At 42.3% G+C, this 19,973-nt stretch overlaps 1 protein-coding gene across 2 annotated transcripts in view; it reads right to left on the reverse strand.

Annotated features, from left to right (window-relative positions):
* cep152 (centrosomal protein 152) overlaps positions 1-19,487 on the reverse strand; it is a 228,502-nt gene extending 209,015 nt beyond the window's left edge. For both annotated transcript variants that reach the window (XM_073032844.1, XM_073032843.1), the window contains exon 1: positions 19,351-19,487. The gene's annotated coding sequence lies outside the window, so the exon portion shown is untranslated. The remainder of the gene's footprint in view (positions 1-19,350) is intronic.
* Positions 19,488-19,973: the final 486 nt, after the last annotated feature.

Genomic DNA, 19,973 nt, shown 5'->3' on the forward strand with positions numbered 1-19,973 from the left:
ATAGGGAGTTAACATCGGCATGTGGCAAAGGTAATGTCGCAGTAGTTATGGGGGATTTCAACATGCAGGTGAACTGGGAGAATCAGGTTGGTGCTGGACCACAGGATAGGGAGTTTGTAGAGTGCCTACGGGATGCATTCTTGGAACAGCTTGTACAAGAGCCGACCAGGGACAAGACTATTCTGGATTTAGTGTTATGTAATGAACAGGATTTGATAAGCGATCTTGCAGCAAAGGAGCCATTAGGAGGTAGTGATCATAATATGATAAGTTTTTATCTGCAATTTGAGAAGGATAAGGGCAGCTCGGAGGTGTCAGTGTTGTAGTTGAACAGGGGAAACTATGGAGCCATGAGGGAGGAGCTGGCCAAAGTTGACTGGACAGATAGCCTAGCAGAAAAGACAGTGGAACGGCAATGGCAGGTATTCTTGGGAATAATGCACAAGGTGCAAAATCAGTTCATCCCCCAGAGAAGGAAGGATTCAAAGGGGGGGAAAGGGGTCACAGTGATTGACAAAGGAAGTCAGAGATTGCATAGCATGAAAAAAAAGAAAGTATGACAGTTGGTGAGTGGGAGGACAGATGATTGGGAAGTTTTTAAGGAACAACAGAACTTAACTAAAAAGGCAATACGGGGAGAAAAAATGAGGTACGAACGCAAGCTAGCCAGGAATATAAAGGAAGATAGCAAAAGCTTTTTTATGTATGTGAAGAGAAAGTAGTTAAGAACAATGTTGGGCCCTTGAAGAATGAATTGGGTGAAATTGCTATGGGAAACAGAGAAATGGCAGAAGAATTTAATGAGTACTTTAGATCTGTTTTCACTAAGGAAGACACAAGCAATCTCCCAGATGTATGGATGGGCCAAGGACATAGGGTAACAGAGGAAATGAAACAGATTGACATTAGGAAGGAAACGGTGATGGGACTGATGGTACTGAAGGCTGACAAATCCCCAGGTCCAGATGGTCTGCATCCAAGGGTACTAAATGAGGTGGCCCTGGAAATTGCGGATGCATTGGTAATCATTTTCCAATATTCCTTAGATTCAGGATCAGTTCCTGAGGATTGGAGAATGGCCAATGTTATCCCACTTTTTAAGAAAGGAGGGAGGGAGAAAACAAAGAACTATCAACCTGTCAGCCTGACATCGGTGGTGGGGAAGATGCTAGAGTCCATTATTAAGGATGAAATAGTGGCATATTTAGATAGCAGTGATAGGATTGGGCTGAGCCAGCATGGATTTACCAAGGGTAAATCATGCTTGACTAATCTGTTCCGAGTTTTTCGAGGATGTAACCAGGAAGTTAGACGGGGGAGATCCAGTGGATGTAGTGTACCTCGATTTTCAGAAGGCATTTGATAAGGTCCCACATAGGAGATTGGTGGGTAAAATCAAAGCTCAGGGCATCGGGGGAAGACATTGACATGCATAGAAAACTGGTTGGCAGATAGAAAGCAAAGGGTAGCGGTGAATGGGTGTTTCTCGGAATGGTAGGTGGTGACTAGTGGGGTGCCACAGGGCTCGGTATTGGGACCACAGCTGTTTACGATTTACGTCAACGATTTAGATGAAGGCATTAAGAATAACATCACCAAATTTGCTGATGATACTAAGCTGGGTGGCAGTGTGACATATGATGAGGATGTTAGGAGAATTCAGGGTGACTTGGATAGGCTGGGTGAGTGGGCAGATACTTGGCAGATGACGTTTAATGTGAATAAGTGTGAGGTTATCCACTTTGGGAGTAAGAACAGGAAGGCAGATTATTATCTGAACGGTGTAAAGTTAGGTAAGGGAGAAATACAAAGAGATCTAGGAGTCCTTGTTCATCAGTCACTGAAGGTGAATGAGCAAGTGCAGCAGGCAGTGAAGAAGGCTAATGGAATGTTGGCCTTTATTACAAAGGGAATTGAGTACAAGAGCAAGGAAATCCTCTTGCATTTGTACAGAGCCCTGGTGAGACCACACCTGGAGTACTGTGTACAGTTTTGATCTCCAGGGTTAAGGAAGGACATCCTGGCTGTAGAGGAAGTGCAGCGTAGATTCACGAGGTTAATTTCTGGGATGTCTGGACTGTCTTACGCAGAGAGGTTAGAGAGACTGTGCTTGTACATGCTGGAATTAAGGAGATTGAGAGGGGATCTGATTGAAACATATAAGATTATTAAGGGATTGGACAAGATAGAGGCAGGAAATATGTTCCAGATGCTGGGAGAGTCCAGTACCAGAGGGCATGGTTTAAGAATAAGGGGTAGGTCATTTAGGACAGAGTTAAGGAAAAACTTCTTCTCCCAGAGAGTTGTGGGGGTCTGGAATGCACTGCCTCGGAAGGTAGTGGAGGCCGATGCTTTCAAGAAGGAGCTAGATAGGTATCTTATGGATAGGGGAATCAAGGGATATGGGGACAAGGCAGGAACCGGGTATTGATAGTAGATGATCAGCCATGATCTCAGAATGGCGGTGCAGGCTCGAAGGGCCGAATGGTCTACTTCTGCACCTATTGTCTATTCTCTAAGAAGCAAGACGTACTTGTCAAGAAAGAAGCATACATGAAGTTGAGAAGGTCGGAATTAAACAATTCCCTTGAAAACTACAAAAAGATTAGGAATACTCTGAGGTAAATCAGCAGTACAAAGAAAGGGTATGAGATGCATCTGGCAGGCAAGGTTAAAGAAAATTCCAAGAGATTTATATAGCAGTATTAGGGGTGCTCTGAAGAAAATAGATCCCTTTAGAGATCAGCAGGGCTACCTCTTTCTTCACCCACAAGGGATGATTGGGATTTTAATAAATATATCTCCTCATTTTACTAAGGAGACAATCATGGTCATGTAGGGACCAATGACGTGGGTAGGAAAAGTGAGGAGGTCCTGAAAGGTGAGTTTAGGGAGTTAGGCACCAAGTTAAAGGACAGAACATCCAGGATAGCAACCTCAGGATTGCTACCACTGCCACATGCAGGCGGGTTTAGAAATAGTAAGATAGCGCAGATTGACACGTGGCTGAAGACATGATGCAGGAGGGAGGGCTTCAGATTTATAGATAATTGGGCAGTTTTCCACGGAAGGTGGGACCTGTTCTGGCGGGACGGTTTACATCCGAACTGGAGGGGGACAAATATTTTTGCAGGTAGGTTTGCTAGAGAGGCTCCAGTGGATTTAAACTAGATATAAGGGGGGAGGGGAACCAGAGTGTAGGAACAGATGTATGGGAGAATGAAGAAACAGAAGATGTAAAGTTGTTTGCACCATTAGAGATAAACAGAGAGGAAGAGATGGAGAATTTCTTAAATGCATTTATTTTAATGCTAGGAGCATTGTAAGAAAGGTGGATGAGCTTAGAGCACGAATTGATACCTGGAAATATGACGTTGTAGCTATTAGTGAAACATCGTTGCAGGAGGGGTGCAATTGGCAACTAAATATTCCTGGATTTCGTTGCTTCAGGTGTGATAGAATTAGAGGGACAAAGGGGGGAGGTGTTGCATTGCTTGCAAGAGAAAATATTACAGTGGTGCTCTGGCAGAATAGATTAGAGGGCTCATCTAGGGAGTCTATTTGGGTGGAATTGAGGAATGGGAAAGGTGTTGTAACACTAATAGGGGTGTATTATAGACCATCTAATGGGGAGCGAGAATTGGAGGAACAAATTTGTAAGGAGATAGCAGATATTTGTAGTAAGCACAGGGTTGTGATTGTGGGAGATTTTAAATTTCCACACATAGACTGGGAAGCCCATACTGTAAAAGGACTAGATGGTTTGGAGTTTGTAAAATGTGTGCAGGGTAGTTTTTTTAGCAGCAATACACAGAGGTACCAACTAGAAAAGGGGCTGTGTTGGATCTCCTGTTAGGAAATGAGATAGGTCAGGTGATGGAGGTATGTGTTGGGGAGCACTTCAGGTCCAGTGATCACAATGCCATTAGTTTCAATATAATTATGGAGAAGGATAGGACTGGACCCAGGGTTGGGATTTTTGATTGGAGAAAGGCTAACTTTGAGGAGATGTGAAAGGATTTAGAAGGAGTGGATTGGGACAATGTTTTATGGGAAGAATGTAATAGAGAAATGGAGGTTATTTAAAGGTGAAATTTTGAGGGTACAGAATCATTATGCTCCTGTTAGGTTGAAAGGAAAGGTTAAAAGGTTGAGAGAGCCATGGTTTTCAAAGGATATTGGAAACGTGGTTCGGAAAAAGAGATCAACAATAAATATAGGCAGCATGGAGTAAATGAGGCGCTCGAGGAATATAAAGAATGTAAAAAGAATCTTAAGAAATAAATTAGAAAAGCTAAAAGATACGAGGTTGCTTTGGCAAGTAAGGTGAAAATAAATCCAAAGGGTTTCTACAGTTATATTAATAGCAAACGGATAGTAAGGGATAAAATTGGTCCCTCAGCGAATCAGAGTGGACAGCTAAGAGATGGGGGAGATTTTGAACAATTTATTTTCTTCGGTATTCACTAAGGAGTAGGATATTGAATTGTGTAAGGTAAGGGAAACAAGTAGGGAAGTTATGGAAACTATGATTAAAGAGGAGGAAGTACTGGCGCTTTTAAGGAATATAAAAGTGGGTAAGTCTCCGGGCCCTGATGTGATATTCCCTAGGACCTTGAGGGAAGTTAGTGTACAAATAGCAGGAGCTCCTACAGATACATTTCAAATGTCATTAGAAACGGAGATGGTGCCGGAGGATTGGCATATTGCTCATGTTATTCCATTGTTTAAAAAGAGTTCTAAGAGTAAAACTAGCAATAATAGGCCTGTAAGTTTGATGTCAGTGGTGGGTAAATTAATGGAAAGTATTCTTAGAGATGGTATATATAATTATCTGGATAGACAGGGTCTGATTAGGAACGGTCAACATGGATTTGTGCGTGGAAGGTCATGTTTGACAAATCTTATTGAATTTTTTGAAGAGGTTATGAGGAAAGTTGAAAAGGGTAAAGCAGTGGATGTTGTCTATATGGACTTCATTAAGGCCTTTGACAAGGTTCCACACGGAAGTATAGATAGGAAGGTTCAATCGTTAGGTATTAATATTTAAGTAGTAAAATGGATTCAACAGTGGCTGGATGGGAGTAGTGGTGGATAACTGTTTGTCAGGTTGAAGGCCTCAGAGATCATATACATTAAAGGTCCAGATGATGGGGTGGTAGATTGGATTAGTAAATATGCAGATGATACTAAGATAGGTGGTGTTGTGGATAATGAAGTAGGTTTTCAAAGCTTGCAGAGAGATTTAGGCCAGTTAGAAGAGTGGGCAGAAAGATGGCAGATGGAGCTTAATGCTGATGAGTGTGAGGTGCTGCATTTTGGTAGGAATAATAAAAATAGGACATACATGTTAAATAGTAGGGCATTGAAGAATGCAGTAGAACAGAGTGATCTGGGAATAATGGCGCATAGTTCCCTAAAGGTGGAATCTTATATGGATAGGGTGGTGAAGAAAGCTTTTGGTATGCAGGCCTTTATAAATCAGAGCATTGAGTATAGGAGTTGGGATGTAATGTAAAAATTGTAAAAGGCATTGGTAAGGCCAAATTTGGAGTATTGTGTACAGTTCTGGTCACCGAATTATAGGAAAGATGTCAACAAAATAGAGAGAGCACAGAGAAGACTTACTAGAATGTTACCTGGGTTTCAGCACCTAAGTTACAGGGAAAGGTTGAACAAGTTAGGTCTTTATTCTTTGGAGTGTAGAAGGTTGAGGGGGGACTTGATAGAGGTATTTACAATTAGGAGGGGGATAAATAGAGCTAACGAGGATAGGCTTTTTTCATTGAGAGTAGGGGAGATTCAAACAAGATGACATGAGTTGAGAGTTAGGGGGCAAAAGTTTAGGGGTAACACGAGGGGGACTTTCTTTACTCAGAGAGTGGTAGCTGTGTGGAACGAGCTTCCAGTAGAAGTTCGATATTGTCGGAATATTCCAGCAGGTTCAATATTGTCATTTAAAGTAAAGTTGGATAGGTATATGGACAGGAAAGAAATGGAGGGTTATGGGCTGAGTGCAAGTCGGTGGGACTAGGTGAGAGCAAGCGTTTGGCACGGACTAAAATGGCCGAGATGGCCTGTTTCCCTACTGTAATTGTTATACAGTTATGGTTATACAGTTGCTCAAAAGATAAGTTAAACAAGTAAAGATGTTTTAGAGGATATTTATAAAAGGTAAAAAAAAAGTGAAGTTCCTCCCCATGCGTTTTTTGGCGCATCGGGCAGCCATTTCTTTAGCGTTTGTCTGTTCTACAAGGCCAAGTTGCTAGACAGATGGATAGTGTGCAAAGAGCCGACCAGATTCAAACCCTGAATGACTTGTTCCAAAGTATGGGTGTGAATACCACTAAACCAACATCACAGACAGTTATATTTATAGGGAGGAGATATTTGCAGGCTTACAGCACATTAAGGTGGACAAATTTCCAAGACCTGACTGAGTGTATCCTTGGATTTTGTGCAAGGCTAGAGAAGAAAAAACACAGCCAAATTTAGGTACTTAAACTGTAGCCTATTAAAATACATTTGTCTTTCTATTCATCCAGTTCTGGTCGCCTCACTACAGGAAGGATGTGGAAGCATTGGAAAGGGTACAGAGGAGATTTACCAGGATGCTGCCTGGTTTAGAGAGTATGGATTATGATCAGAGATTAAGGGAGCTAGGGCTTTACTCTTTGGAGAGAAGGAGGATGAGAGGAGACATGATAGAAGTGTACAAGATATTACAAGAGGACATGGCTTTAAGGTAAGGGGAGGGAAGTTCAAGGGGGATATTAGAGGAAGGTTTTTTACTCAAGAGAGTGGTTGGTGCGTGGAATGCACTGCCTGAGTCAGTGGTGGAGGCAGATACACTAGTGAAGTTTAAGAGACTACTAGACAGGTATATGGAGGAATTTAAGGTGGGGGGTTATATGGGAGGCGGGGTTTGAGGGTCGGCATAACATTGTGGGCCGAAGAGCCTGTAATGTGCTGAAGTATTCTATGTTCTGTCTCACATAGATATTGCTCTACCCATCAAAACTTGTTCATAAATTTGAATTATAACAAATTATGATTTATCAAATAATTTGTCATTTGTGAGCTGTTAGAACTGCAAGACTGTAGTTTAAATTGGAAGCCGATTTTCCATAAAATGGTTGGTGCACCCTTACATTTATTTTGTGCAACAGCTTCCACCATATAACCTGATCTTATAGCTTCACCATCAGCTCATGTTAGGTTGACCCACTTTAAAGATACTGGCACCAGGAACATCTGTGATTGGCTCAGCAGCTTTGGGAAAGTATTCTCTTTTCCTGCTGAAATCTGAGTAAGTTGCTCACATTTCAACTCTAGCAATCATCAGGACACAATACCTGCATCGACATGCTGATGACCCTATTCTCCTTGAACCATTTCCCTTTTTTAAACATGTTTATCACTTCAACATTTTCAATCTTGTCAAACATTAATCAAAAAGCTGACACTGTCACCAAAATCACAAATGCCAAAGGGTAACCAGAAAAACACCAGGTACTCACTGTTCACTATAGAGACAGATCTCTTAAAGAGATCTCTTTAAGAAAAGAGGAAGGCAACAGAAAGGAAATTATAGACCAGTTAGCCTGACCTCAGTGGTTAGGAAGTTGTTGGAGTCAGTTGATAAAGGTGAGGATATGGAGTACTTGAAGACACAGGACAAGATAGGACAAAATCAACATGATTTCCTTCAGGGAAAATCTGAAACAAACCTGTTGGAATTCTTTGAGGAGATTACACGTAGGATAGATAAAGGGGACTCAGTGGATGTTGTATATTTGGACTTTCAGAAGGCCTTTGACAAGGTTCCACACATGAGGCTGCTTACCAAGTTAAGAGCCCATAGTATTACAGTAAAGTTGCTGGCATGATGAGAGCATTCGCTAATTGATAGGAGAAAGCTAGTGGGAATAAAAGGCACACAAGTGAATTCCTGCAAACGGAAGAAGTGCTACACCTGCCCCCACACTTCTTCCCTCACCACCATCCCAGGCTCCAGACAGTCCTTTCAGGTGAGGCACCACTTCACCTGCGAGTCAACTGGGGTGATATGCTGTATCCGGTGCTCCCGATGTGGCCATTTATACATTGGGGAGACCCGCCGCAGACTGGGAAACCGTTTCGCCGAACACCGGCGCTCAGTCCTCCAGCAGTGGCGGGATCTCCCTGTGGCCACACACTTCAATTCCACAGACCACTCCCACTCCGACATGTCTGTCCATGGCCTCCTCTACCGTTAAGATGAGGCCACACGCAGGTCGATGGAGCAATACCTTATCTCCCGCCTAGGTAGCCTCCTTCCTGCCGGCATGAACATCCAACTCACAGACCTCCGTTGATACCCCTGCCTCCCCTTACCCCCATCCCTATCTATTATTTTAGTCTGGTTCTCTTTCTCTCTCTTTTCTCCCCCCTCACTATAATCTCCCCCCAGCCCTACCTTTCTTTCTCTTTTATTTCCCATAATTCTCCACCTTCCCCCAAGCACATTTCCCTCCAGCCTATCACTTCCCAGCTCTCTACTTCATCCCTCCCCCACTTCTTATCCCCTGTCCACCATCCCATGTTACTTCACTCCTGATGAAGGGTTTCGGCCCGAAACGTCATCACTACCTCCTCCCATAGATGCTGTCTGGCCTGCTGAGTTCTGCCAGCATTTTGTGTTTTTATTTGGAAATAAAAGGATCATTTTCTGGTTAGCCCCCAGTGACTATTGGTGTTCCCCAGGGGTCAGTTTTGGGACAACTTCATTTTATGCTGTATATCAATGATTTAGATGATGGAATAGATGGCTTTGTTGCCAAGTTTGCAGGTGATATGAAGATTAGTGAAGGGGCTGGAAGAATTAAGGAAACAGGTAGGCTACAGAAAGACAGATTAGAAGAATGGGCAAGAGAGTGGCAAATGAAATACAATGTTGGAAAATGCAGGGTCATGCAATTTGGTAGTAGAAATAAATGTGCAGACTATTTTCTAAACAGGGAGAAAATCCAAAAATCTGAGATGCAAAGGGACTGGGAGTCCTTGTGCAGAGCAACCTAAAGGTTAACTTGCAGGTAGAGTCAGTGTTCAGGAGGCAAGTGCAATGCTAGTATTCATTTCAAGAGGTCTAGAATACAAGAGCAGGAATGTGAGGCTGAGGCTTTATAAGGCACTGATGAGACCTCACCTTGGGTATTGTGAACAGTTTTGGGCTCCTCATCTAAGAGATGTGCTGGCATTGGAGCAAGTTCAGAGGAGGTTCACAAGGGCGATTCTCGGAGTGAAAGGAGCGATATTGTCATTTAAAGTTAAAGTAAAATTGGATAGGTATATGGACAGGAAAGGAATGGAGGGTTATGGGCTGAGTGCAGGTTGGTGGGTCTAGGTGAGAGTAAGCGTTCGGCACAGACTAGTAGGGCTGAGATGGCCTGTTTCCGTGCTGTAATTGTTATAAGGGCTATTATACAAAGAATGTTTGCTAGCTCTGGGTCTGTACTCACTGGAATTTAGAAGGAAGAGGGGGTTCTCATTGAAACCTTTTGAATGTTGAAAGGCCTAAACAGTGTAGATGTGGAAAGAATGTTTCTCATGGTGGGGGAAGTCTAAGACAAAATGGCACAGCCTCACAATTGAGGGGCGTCCATTTAAAAGAAAAGCAAATTTTTTAAAGCCAGAATTTAAGCCAAATTCTTAAATTTTTTAAGAATTTGTGTGGAATACATTACCACAAGTAGCTGTGGAGGCCAGGTCATTGGGTCTATTTAAGGGAGAGCTTCATAGATTCTTGATTGGACATGGCACCAAAGTCAGGGGAGTGGGGATGAGGAGGGGAAAAAAGGATCAGCCATGATTGAATGGCAGAGCAGACTCGACGGGCTAATGGTCTAATTCTGCTCATATGTCTTATGGTTTTGTATAGCAAAGAAATGGGCTCTTTGGATCATCACCAACTGCTCATTGCCCTCCAATGTAGTACACAAACACTGAGTCTCATACCATCAAGTCAATTTTGCATCCAATTGGCTAACTCGTCCTGGAACAAATGTGATCGACTTTTCTGACTAGCCTACTTTATAGTAGCTACCTCAGAATCAGAATAAAGGTTTAATATCACCGACAATGGCATGTAATTTGTTAACTTTGCAGCAGCACTATAATGCAATATATGATCATATAGAAAAAGTGAATTACAGTAAGTATATATATGAATGCCAAATAGTTAAATTAAATAGGTAGTGCAAAAACAGAAATTTAAGACAAGTGTTCATGGGTTCAATGTCTATTCTGAAATCAACAGTCAGAGGAGAAGAAGCTGTTCCTTAATCACCGAGTGTGTACCTCCTTCCTGATGGTAACAATGAGAAAAGGACATGTGCTGAGTGGTGGGGGCCCTTAATGATGGACACCACCTTTTTGAGGCACCACTCATTGAAGATGTCTTGGATACTATGGAGGCTAGTATCCACAATGGAGATGACCAATTTTACAACACTCTGCAGCTTACTTCGATCCTGTGCAGTAGCCACCCCTCCATACCAGATAGTGATGCAGCCAATCAAAGTGCTCTCCAAGCTACATCTGCAGAAATTTTCAAGTGTTTTAGGTGATATATCAAATCCCCTCAAACTCACAATGAAAAATAACTGCTGTCTTGCCTTCTTCATAACTGCATCCATTATGATGGGACCGGGTTAAGTCCTCAGAGATATTAACAGCCAGGAACTTGAGACTGCTCACTCTTGAAATCTGATCCCTCCATTAGGATTGGTGTGTTCCCTCAACTTACCCAATCAGCTCTTTAGTCTCACTGACGTGTGTGCAAGCTTATTGCTGCGACACCAATCAACTAGCTGCTATATCTCACTCCTGTAAGCTCTCTCTTCACCATCTGTGATTCTGCCAACTATGGCTATATCATTAGCAAATTTATAGATAGCATTGGAGCTACAGTACGCCTAGTCATGGGTGTAGAGGAAGAAGAGCAATGGGCCAGTGTTGATTGTCAGCAAGGTGGAGATGTTATTACCAATCCACACAGATTGTGGTCTTCCATTAGGAAGTTGAGAGAGGTACAGAGTCCCAGGTTCTGTAGTTTTTCCAATCAGGAAATGATGGTGTTAAATGCTGAGTTACAGTCAACCAACAACACCCTTACATAGTGTTTGCATTGTCTAACTCAGGGATGGCCAGCCTATGGTGCATGCGCCAAAAGTGGCACATTGGATGATTAGAAGAGGTGCATTGCATCCCAGTAATATTAATAATTAAAAAAAATCATACTCATGCAAAAAGTGTTAACCAAAAACCGAATTGTAGAAAAAAAACTATAACAGGAATTCAAGTAGCTTAGAGCTAGAAATGGGTTTTACTGAGAATTAATCTAAAACTTTTCAATTTTATTATTTCATGCACAACTTCTGGCGAATGTTATCTTCTTTCACATTAACCTGTTTTCAAATTTTAAAAATGTTCAATGAGTCAAACTAGGAAATAAGGACTTTTGTTCTGTAGTCGTTCCATAACTGTTCAATACATGTTTGATACTTGTTTGATCCTGAGGCACCAAGCGTCTGCACCAACAGTGCATCACAGGTTTTTGCCAGTCAGTTTCCAACGGACACTCGTGCACTATGGAGTTGTGCTTTGTTCGTCCTTTGTGAACATTTTCAGTTTTGTACTTTTTTGAAAATTAAGCCTTGTTTTTACATTCAGTTACCCATCACAGTGCAAAAGAAAAGCAGAAAGTGATAGTAAGGGCGAATTCAATGAACAGTGGGAAAATGAGTTCTTATTTATAGCGGGTCCATCAGGAAAACCGTTGTGCATTGTTTGTGAAAACACTTCCTCACATAATAGAAGACATGATCTTAATAGACACTATAAAACACAACATCAGACTGAAATAGAAGGAAATCTGAAGCTAGTGCTTGGGTTTGAGTTACGGAAAGAATATGTGATTAAGAAAAAGAAAGAAATCAAAAGCAGACAAAATATATTTGTTAAAAGTCTCATTAAGGTAAGTAATGTTTATCTTGTTTTTATATTAAATCAATATATCATGTAAAAATGCTAAATATGTCTCTATTAACATATTTTTACAAGAATTGAATCGGGGTACAAGAGTTGTATGGCTCATCTGAACTCGTATGTGAAAAATGACACATGGAATGTAAAAGGTTGGCCACCCCTGGTCTAAATGATCCAAGGTCTTGCCAAAATCCACATACAAAACATCTATTGCCCTCATCTGAACTCTTGTTCACCACTTCAAAAAATTATCAAGTTCAAGAGAAATAACTTCATACAAACAAATCCATGCCAGCAATCCCTATATCAGCTCTTGCCTTTCTAAATGCTGGTGGATTCAGTCCCTAAGTATTCCCTCCAGTAACTTACCCACCACTGACATTGGGCTCACTGGACTGTACATATGAAATTTTTCCACAAAGCCTTTCTTAAACGGGAGGCACAATGTCTCAGCTACAGCTTAGATGACCATAACAGATACCAGAGACACGAGGTGCACGTAGCAGGAAATTCAGAGAATTAGACTACAAGTCTACCCTGCATGTCAGTGACCAGGATGCTTCACTCTCTGAGAGACTGAATGTCTTCCATGCCCAGGTTGATGCACAGAACAAAGTGCTAACGAGGAAGGCACCTGAGGTGAGGAAGACCCTGGCTAGAGTCAACCCACACGAAGCTGCAGGGCCCAATAATTTACCAGGTCATGTCCTGAAAGACTGCAAATCCCAGCTGACGGAGGTGTAATGGATATGTATTCAATATCTCTCTGGAACAATCCATTGTCCCCTCGGTTTTCAAGGCAGCAACCATCATTCCATTGCCAAAGAAGGAGACAATAACCTGCCCAAATGACTACTGCCTGGTGGCATTATCAACCATTATTAAATGCTTTGAGCAGCTGGTCACAGAACACATTAAAATATTTCTCCAAGCTACAAATCCACTGATGCCCTCCACTCTGTCCTGTCCCACCTGGAAAATGGGGTCTCATTTGCGAGGCTGCTGTTTATAGACTTCAGTTCAGCGTTCAACACCATCTTACCCCAGAATCTGGTGGGGGAAACCGTCCTCGCTGGGTCTCAACACTGGACTTCATAACAGTAAGACCATAGTCAGTCCACGTGGGCAGCAACGCATTTCGTCCCATTACACTGAGCACTGCTGATGCTTGACGAGTCGCGGGATCCAGCTCAAACTGCGTCATCAATTTTGTGGATTACACAACAGTGGTTGGGTTTATCAAGAACGATGACGAGACGGAGTATAGAGAGGAAATGGAGCAGCCGGTGGATTGGTGTGAGAAGAACAACCCAAGACAAATGGCAAAGGAAGGTGCAGACAAACCATGCCCCATGAATACGTGGCACCTCGGTGGAGAGAGTAAAGTGCATCAAGTTCACCTCCCTGAACAAGACAGCACAGCAGTGCCTCCACTAAGATTGTGGCTCCCACCCCCCCGTCTTAACTACCTTTTAGTTAAGAGCATCATTGTAAGCATGATGCTCCTGACAAGTTGCATCTCCATCTGGTATGGAAGCAGTCGAGCATTGGACCAGAAATCCCTACAAAGGTCTGTGAGAACAGCTGAGAGGATCATAGGGGTCTCCCTACCATCCATCGGGAACATTTATCAGGAGCGCTGCATACATACACAGGGCCCTTGGTATTATTAAAGATCGCACCCATCCACCCAGCTTCCCCTTCGACTTCCTACCATCAGGCAGGAGACTACAATGAATAAAAACAAGAACGGTCAGGATGAGAAAGTTTCTTCCTCCGGGGAACTCCTTTATTCAAAGTGTCACTGGTTAATCAATTCCGTATCTTCCATTATTTAAAATGAATGTACTTTATTTTGTTATTTATGTGTGATTCACCTGTAGATTTTAGCCTTAACTTCATAAGTCATCATGAGTTATGAGCACTACTGTGCTTTACACCCTGGTTCAGAGAAACATTGTCTCGTTTCTAATTACATTATATACCGTAAATTCCGGACTATAAGCCGCTACTTTTTTCCCCACGCTTTGAACACTGCAGCCTATACTACGGTGCGGCTAATGCATGTTTTTTTTTCATCCCGCCAAAAACATTCTGCCTCGTAACAGTAGACCAATAAAATTGATGAGTAGTTCACAGAGGTCCAATGAAATTGTACGATAAATCAAGCGCACTTTCACAATTAAATTATTGTAAATCAGTCATTTGTACTCACCCTCATCAACATGGAAAACACTCGAAGCATATGATGCAGCTTTTAAGTTAAAGGCGATCAATCTGGCGGTTGAAGAAGGAAATCGAGCTGCTGCACATAATCTTGGCATAAATGAATTGATGGTGAGACGGTGGAGACGCCAGCGTGAAGAACTGAGTCAATGCAAAAAGACGACAAAAGCTTTCAGAGGTAATCATAGCAGATGGCCCGAACTTGAAAACTTTCTTGAAGACTGGGTTAACACAGAGAGCAGGCGGCCGCGGTGTTTCCACCGTGCAGATCAGACTGAAGGCTAAAGCAATCGCCACCAAAATGAAAATCGAAGATTTTAGAGGTGGGCCATCGTGGTGTTTTAGATTTATGAGATGAAAAGGCCTGTCCGTCAGGGTACGCACGACTCTGTGTCAGCAGCTCCCTCCCGACCACGAGGAAAAACTTGCTAACTTCCGCACATTCACTCAAACAAAGATAGCGGAGAATTCCATCGGGCCAGATGATATCATAAATATGGATGAAGTACCTTTGACGTTTGACCTGCCTCTCACTCGGACTGTTAATAAAAAAGGTGACTCCTTCATCACACTGAAAACAAGTGGCCATGAGAGAACGCATTTTACTTGTGTTCTGAGCTGCACAGCATCCGGACTAAAGCTTCCACCGATGGTGATTTTTAAGTGGCTGACAATGCCAAAGGAAAAATTCCCAAAAGAAATCATGGTGAAAGTCAATAAGAAAGGTTGGATGATGGAGAGTCTAATGAAGGATTGGCTGAGAGAGTGCTACGCCAAGCGACCAGGGGGATTTTTTCACAGAAAAAAAGCATTGCTCGTTATGGACAGCATGAGGGCCCATATAACAGATTCAGTGAAAGCTGCCATCAAGAGTACAAACTCAATTCCAGCTGTGATTCCTGGGGGCACCACGAAGTATTTGCAGCCACTGGACAACAGCGTGAACCGGGCATTTAAAGTGGCGCTGCACGTTGAGTGGGAGACTTGGATGACGAGCGGCGAGAAATCCTTTACCAAAACAGGCCGCATGCGAAGAGCATCTTTAACTCAAGTCTGCCAGTGGATCCTAAATGCATGGAGCCGTGTCACAACATCCACCATCACCAACAGGTTTCGAAAGGCTGGACTGCTGCGTGATGAAGAGGACCGCGTGCGCTCAAGTGAGAGCGACAACGAAGAGACTGAAGTGAGTGACGAGATCCTGAGGTTGTTCAATTCAGACACTGAAGAAGAGGACTTTGATGGTTTTAGTGCGCAGGAGGAAGATGAAGAAGGCGATCAATAACTTTTCCTGGTAGGCTGCAGTATATATATATTTTTTTACCAGTCGTTAGGAGATATTGGAATGTTGTTCGTGCACTGTTCAGTAAAAAAGTATACGCAACGTAATTTGTGTGTTACCGATACGTATGTATATTTAAAAGTAGCTGTGTTACAGGCACTGTTCGAAAAAAAGCATTTGCGATATGTATTTGTTTATGTTACCATACGGATTTAATTAAAAGTTAAAAAATCCTCACGTGTAATATCTTTCTGTGTAAATATCTCATATTACAACGTGGGACACCTGCGGCTTAAAATCCAGTGCAGCCTGTACAAGTAAAAAATTGATTTTCTTTCTAAAATTAGAGTGTGCGGCTTTTAATCAGGTGCGCTCTGTAGTCCGGAATTTACGGTAGTTAAATGACAATGAGTTTGACTTGACTTGATACAAGACAGGAATTAGGAGTCTGATCCACCATTTCATCATGCCTGATCCATTTTCCCTATCAACTCCAATCTCCTGCCTTCCCCTGTATCCCTTCATGCCCTGACTAATGAAGAATCTATCAACCTCTCCCTTAAATATACCCAATGACATTGCCCCCACAGCCTCTTGTGACAACAAGTTCAGCAGATTCAGCACCCTCTGGCTAAAGAAATTTCTCCTCCTCATCTCTATTCTAAATGACGTGACTCTATTCTGAGGCTGTGTCCATCTGGTCTCAGATTCCGCCACCTCCTCTCCACATCCACTCTATTAGGGTCTTTCAACATTCAATAGGATTCAATGAGATACTCCCTCATTCTTCTGAACTTTCAGTGAGTACAGGCCCAAAGCCATCAAACGCTCCTCATAGGACAAGCCTTTCAATCTCAGAATCATTTTTGTGAACCTCCTTTGAACCCTCTCCAATGTGGGCATATCCTTTCTTCGATAAGTGGCCCAAAACTGCTTTCAATACACCAGTGCTTTACAAAGTCTCAACAAAAGCTTTATAAAGCTTTTATATTCTAGTCTCAAAATGAATAACACTGCATTTCCCTTCCTCACCACCAACTCAACCTGCAAATTAACCTTCCAGGAATCCTACACAAGGATTCCATATTCCCTTTGCACCTCAGATTTTTAAAATTTTCTCTCCATTTAGAAAATAAGAGATTTTATTTCTTCTACAATGTGTATGAATATACACTTCCCGACACTGCATTCCATGTGCCACTTCTTTGTCCATTCTCCTAATCTGTCCAAGTCCTTCTATAGCCTCTCTGCTTCCTCAAAACTACCTGCCACTCCACCTGTCTTCATTTTGTCTGCAAACATGGTCACAAAGCCATTAATTCCTTCATCCAAATCTCTGAATATAACATAAAAAAGCAATCCCAATACAGACTCCTATGCAACACCACGAGTCATCGGCAGCCGACCAGAAAAGGCTCCCTTTATTCCCACCTTGTCTCCTAGCAATCAGCCACTGCTTCAGTCCTACTGAAAGGTCCTGGCCTGAAATGTTGACTGTACTCTTTTCCAAAGGCACTGCCTGGCCTGCTGAATTCCCCCAGCTTTTTGTTTGTGTTGCTTGGATTTCCAGCATATAGATTTTCACTTGTTTGTGACCACTTTATCCATCTTTCCTGTAATTCTATGGGTTCTTTTCTTGTTAAGCAGCCTCATGTATGGCACCTTGTCAAAAGCTTGCTGCAAATCCAAAATCAACCAATTCTCCTTGGTTTATCTTGCTTCTTATTTCTTCAAATAATTCCAGATTTGTTCTGTAAGATTACACCTTAAGGAAACCATGCTGACTTTGGCATGTTGGATGGAGTTATTTTCCAATCTTGGCAATCTATTGCAAATGTTTTGTCACTATAAAAGGAGACATGATCAGTGTGCTGTTCACTTGTGATGTGTCCTCCGAATGCTTGGCCTTAATATACTTATCAATCAGTTGCCTGGTCACCATTATGGAAACTCAACTCAACCAACCATCAACCACCCAAGCAACACATTTTCTGAGTTATTCCTATTTTATCATGTGCCCGATTATCCTGAAACCACATCCTAACATTTGACTGCAGTGTCACACTGAGGGCAGACTAACTGGCCTATAATTTCCTTTATTCTGCTCATGATACAAATACCTCTACAACAGACAAGCAATCTCTTCCCTGACTTCTTGCATTGTCATAGTATCCCTATCTGATCACAATATTAATTTTGTTGTCCCATCAAAGCATTCCGCTGATGACAAATGACATCAAAAGTAAGACTGGAAATTGCAGCTACTTAGTACTTTCACCCCAAGTTGATCGATCCTTCTATCAGAGTCATGCAGTTGATTTATAGAGCATGAAAGTAGACCCTTCAATACAACTGCTTAGTGCAAACCAAGATGCCGCATGCAAGCCATTCCCATTTGGGCCACAGCTTCTCAACCTTTCCAATCCATGTACTTGTTCAAATGTTTTTTTTTAAGTTATCATTGTACTTGCTTCAACCATGTCCACTGGTAGTTAACTACACTTAGGGTGGCTAAAAAAGCTGCTCTTCAAGTTATTCTTAAACAACTCCCCTCTCTCTGTAAACCTATTCCATCTAGCTGTTCATACCCTTGAGAAAAGGACTGAGTGAATTCATCCTATGATTTCATACATCTTTTACCGAGATATACAATATCAGGTTCCTACACTCCGAAGAATAAAATCCTGACGTGTCCAAAATCTCACTATGATGGACCCACTCAAATACTAACAACATCCTTGTATTTTTTTCTGCATTCATTTCAGTTTAATATATTTCCTATAGCAGGGCACAAACTCAACAGCATCCTGTAAACCTTATGACACTGTCTACCTGTGACTCCACTTTCAGCAAACCATGTGCTTATACTTCAAGTCCCCTCTTTTACAAAGTCCAGTGCTTCACTGTGCAAGTCCTACCTGAATTTGACTTTCCAAAATGCACCACCAGCTGAATTTAAACTCCATTTTCTATTCATAGGTCCAGTTCCTCAGTTGATCAATATCCCCCCCCCCCCGTAACTTTTAATAACCACTGCATTGTCCAATACACCAAAGTTTACTCGATTTGTGTAAACTTGTGTTGCTTTATACTTTAAATGAGTTTGTCTATAACTACCACTATAAGAAAAATGTGGTTGAACTGGAAAGAGTGCAAAGATTTACAATGATATTGCTGGAATTAGAAGGCCTGAGTTTTTGCTAAGATAGATCTTTACGTGGAGCACAGGAAAATGAGAGGTGACTTTTTTCGAGGTTCATAAAATTACCAAAGACACAGGAGAATGGTAACAGTCTTTTTCCCCCAGGATAAGAGAGTTCATAACTGCGGATGGCTGAGAAGGAAAGACCTGAGGGGGATTTTTTTTTTAAAACTCAGAGCGGTGAGTATATGGAATGAGCTGTCAGAGGAACTAATTATAAATTCATTTAAGTAGCAATTGGATAACTACGTGAAAGATGGGGCTTGGAAAGATACGTGCCGGGCTGTGAGCACTGATTCAGCAGAAATTAGTTAATACTAAGCCGCATTGCTCTATGTCATTAATTTGAAGATGTATTTTGCAATCAAACTCAATGGAAGTGTTTCCAAAAGCACCGATACCTCGTGGATATCCATCCACAGCTTACCACTAAACTCTCAGTAATGAGCGGCTGCTCATGGTGACGATAGAGTAAGTTCCCAGGACTGTAATAAGTTCCCCGGAGCCGGGCTCCTGCAGCAACTTTAGGCCGGCCACGGCCTGAACTTATGCAGACATAGACCCGATTCTCAAATATGGTGATACACGAGCCGGTGAAATAACTGACACTTACCAAATGTTAAATTCAACACCACAGCCCTGTCATTACGGGTGAAGGGGTCATAAGGAACAACCACCGACCGCTACACTTAACTCTTCCTTTCCCATTACAACCAGGTAAACTTGCCTGGACACCGGACGGAATTGACGTTACATAATTGACATCCGATAAAGCCAAGGACAAGGTCGGACCAAGCTTTGAAATGGGCGAGTCTCCAATCAGAGTCAGAGAGGCGGGACTTCCGATGATGCTGTTCTGTGACGCAATGATGCTCTCCCGCCGTAGTATGGAAGCTGGCGCTTGAACGCCGCGGGAAAAGGCCAGCCGCTCATTGGCCATATTTCATCCAATGAGCGGTTGTTATTGACCAATCTCACCTAAAGGTGCCAGTCTATTGGGCGATCTCTCTCCGCTTATGGATCGCTGCTAAAATTCAGAACATTCAATTTATAAACAGTTGTCAGTGAAAGCGGCCTAACCTAAAGATGCTTTGTGTTTATGATTTTTAGAGATTCTGACCAACTTGTTATGCTATGGCGGGGCACCGTTGAGAGCATTCTGACTGGCTGCATCACTGTCTGGTATGGAGGGGCTAGTGCACAGGACCAAAAGAAGCTGCAGAGGGTTGTAAATCT

This window comes from Hemitrygon akajei, chromosome 30, assembly GCF_048418815.1.
Source record: "Hemitrygon akajei chromosome 30, sHemAka1.3, whole genome shotgun sequence".
In the NCBI taxonomy this organism is placed as follows: domain Eukaryota; kingdom Metazoa; phylum Chordata; class Chondrichthyes; order Myliobatiformes; family Dasyatidae; genus Hemitrygon; species Hemitrygon akajei.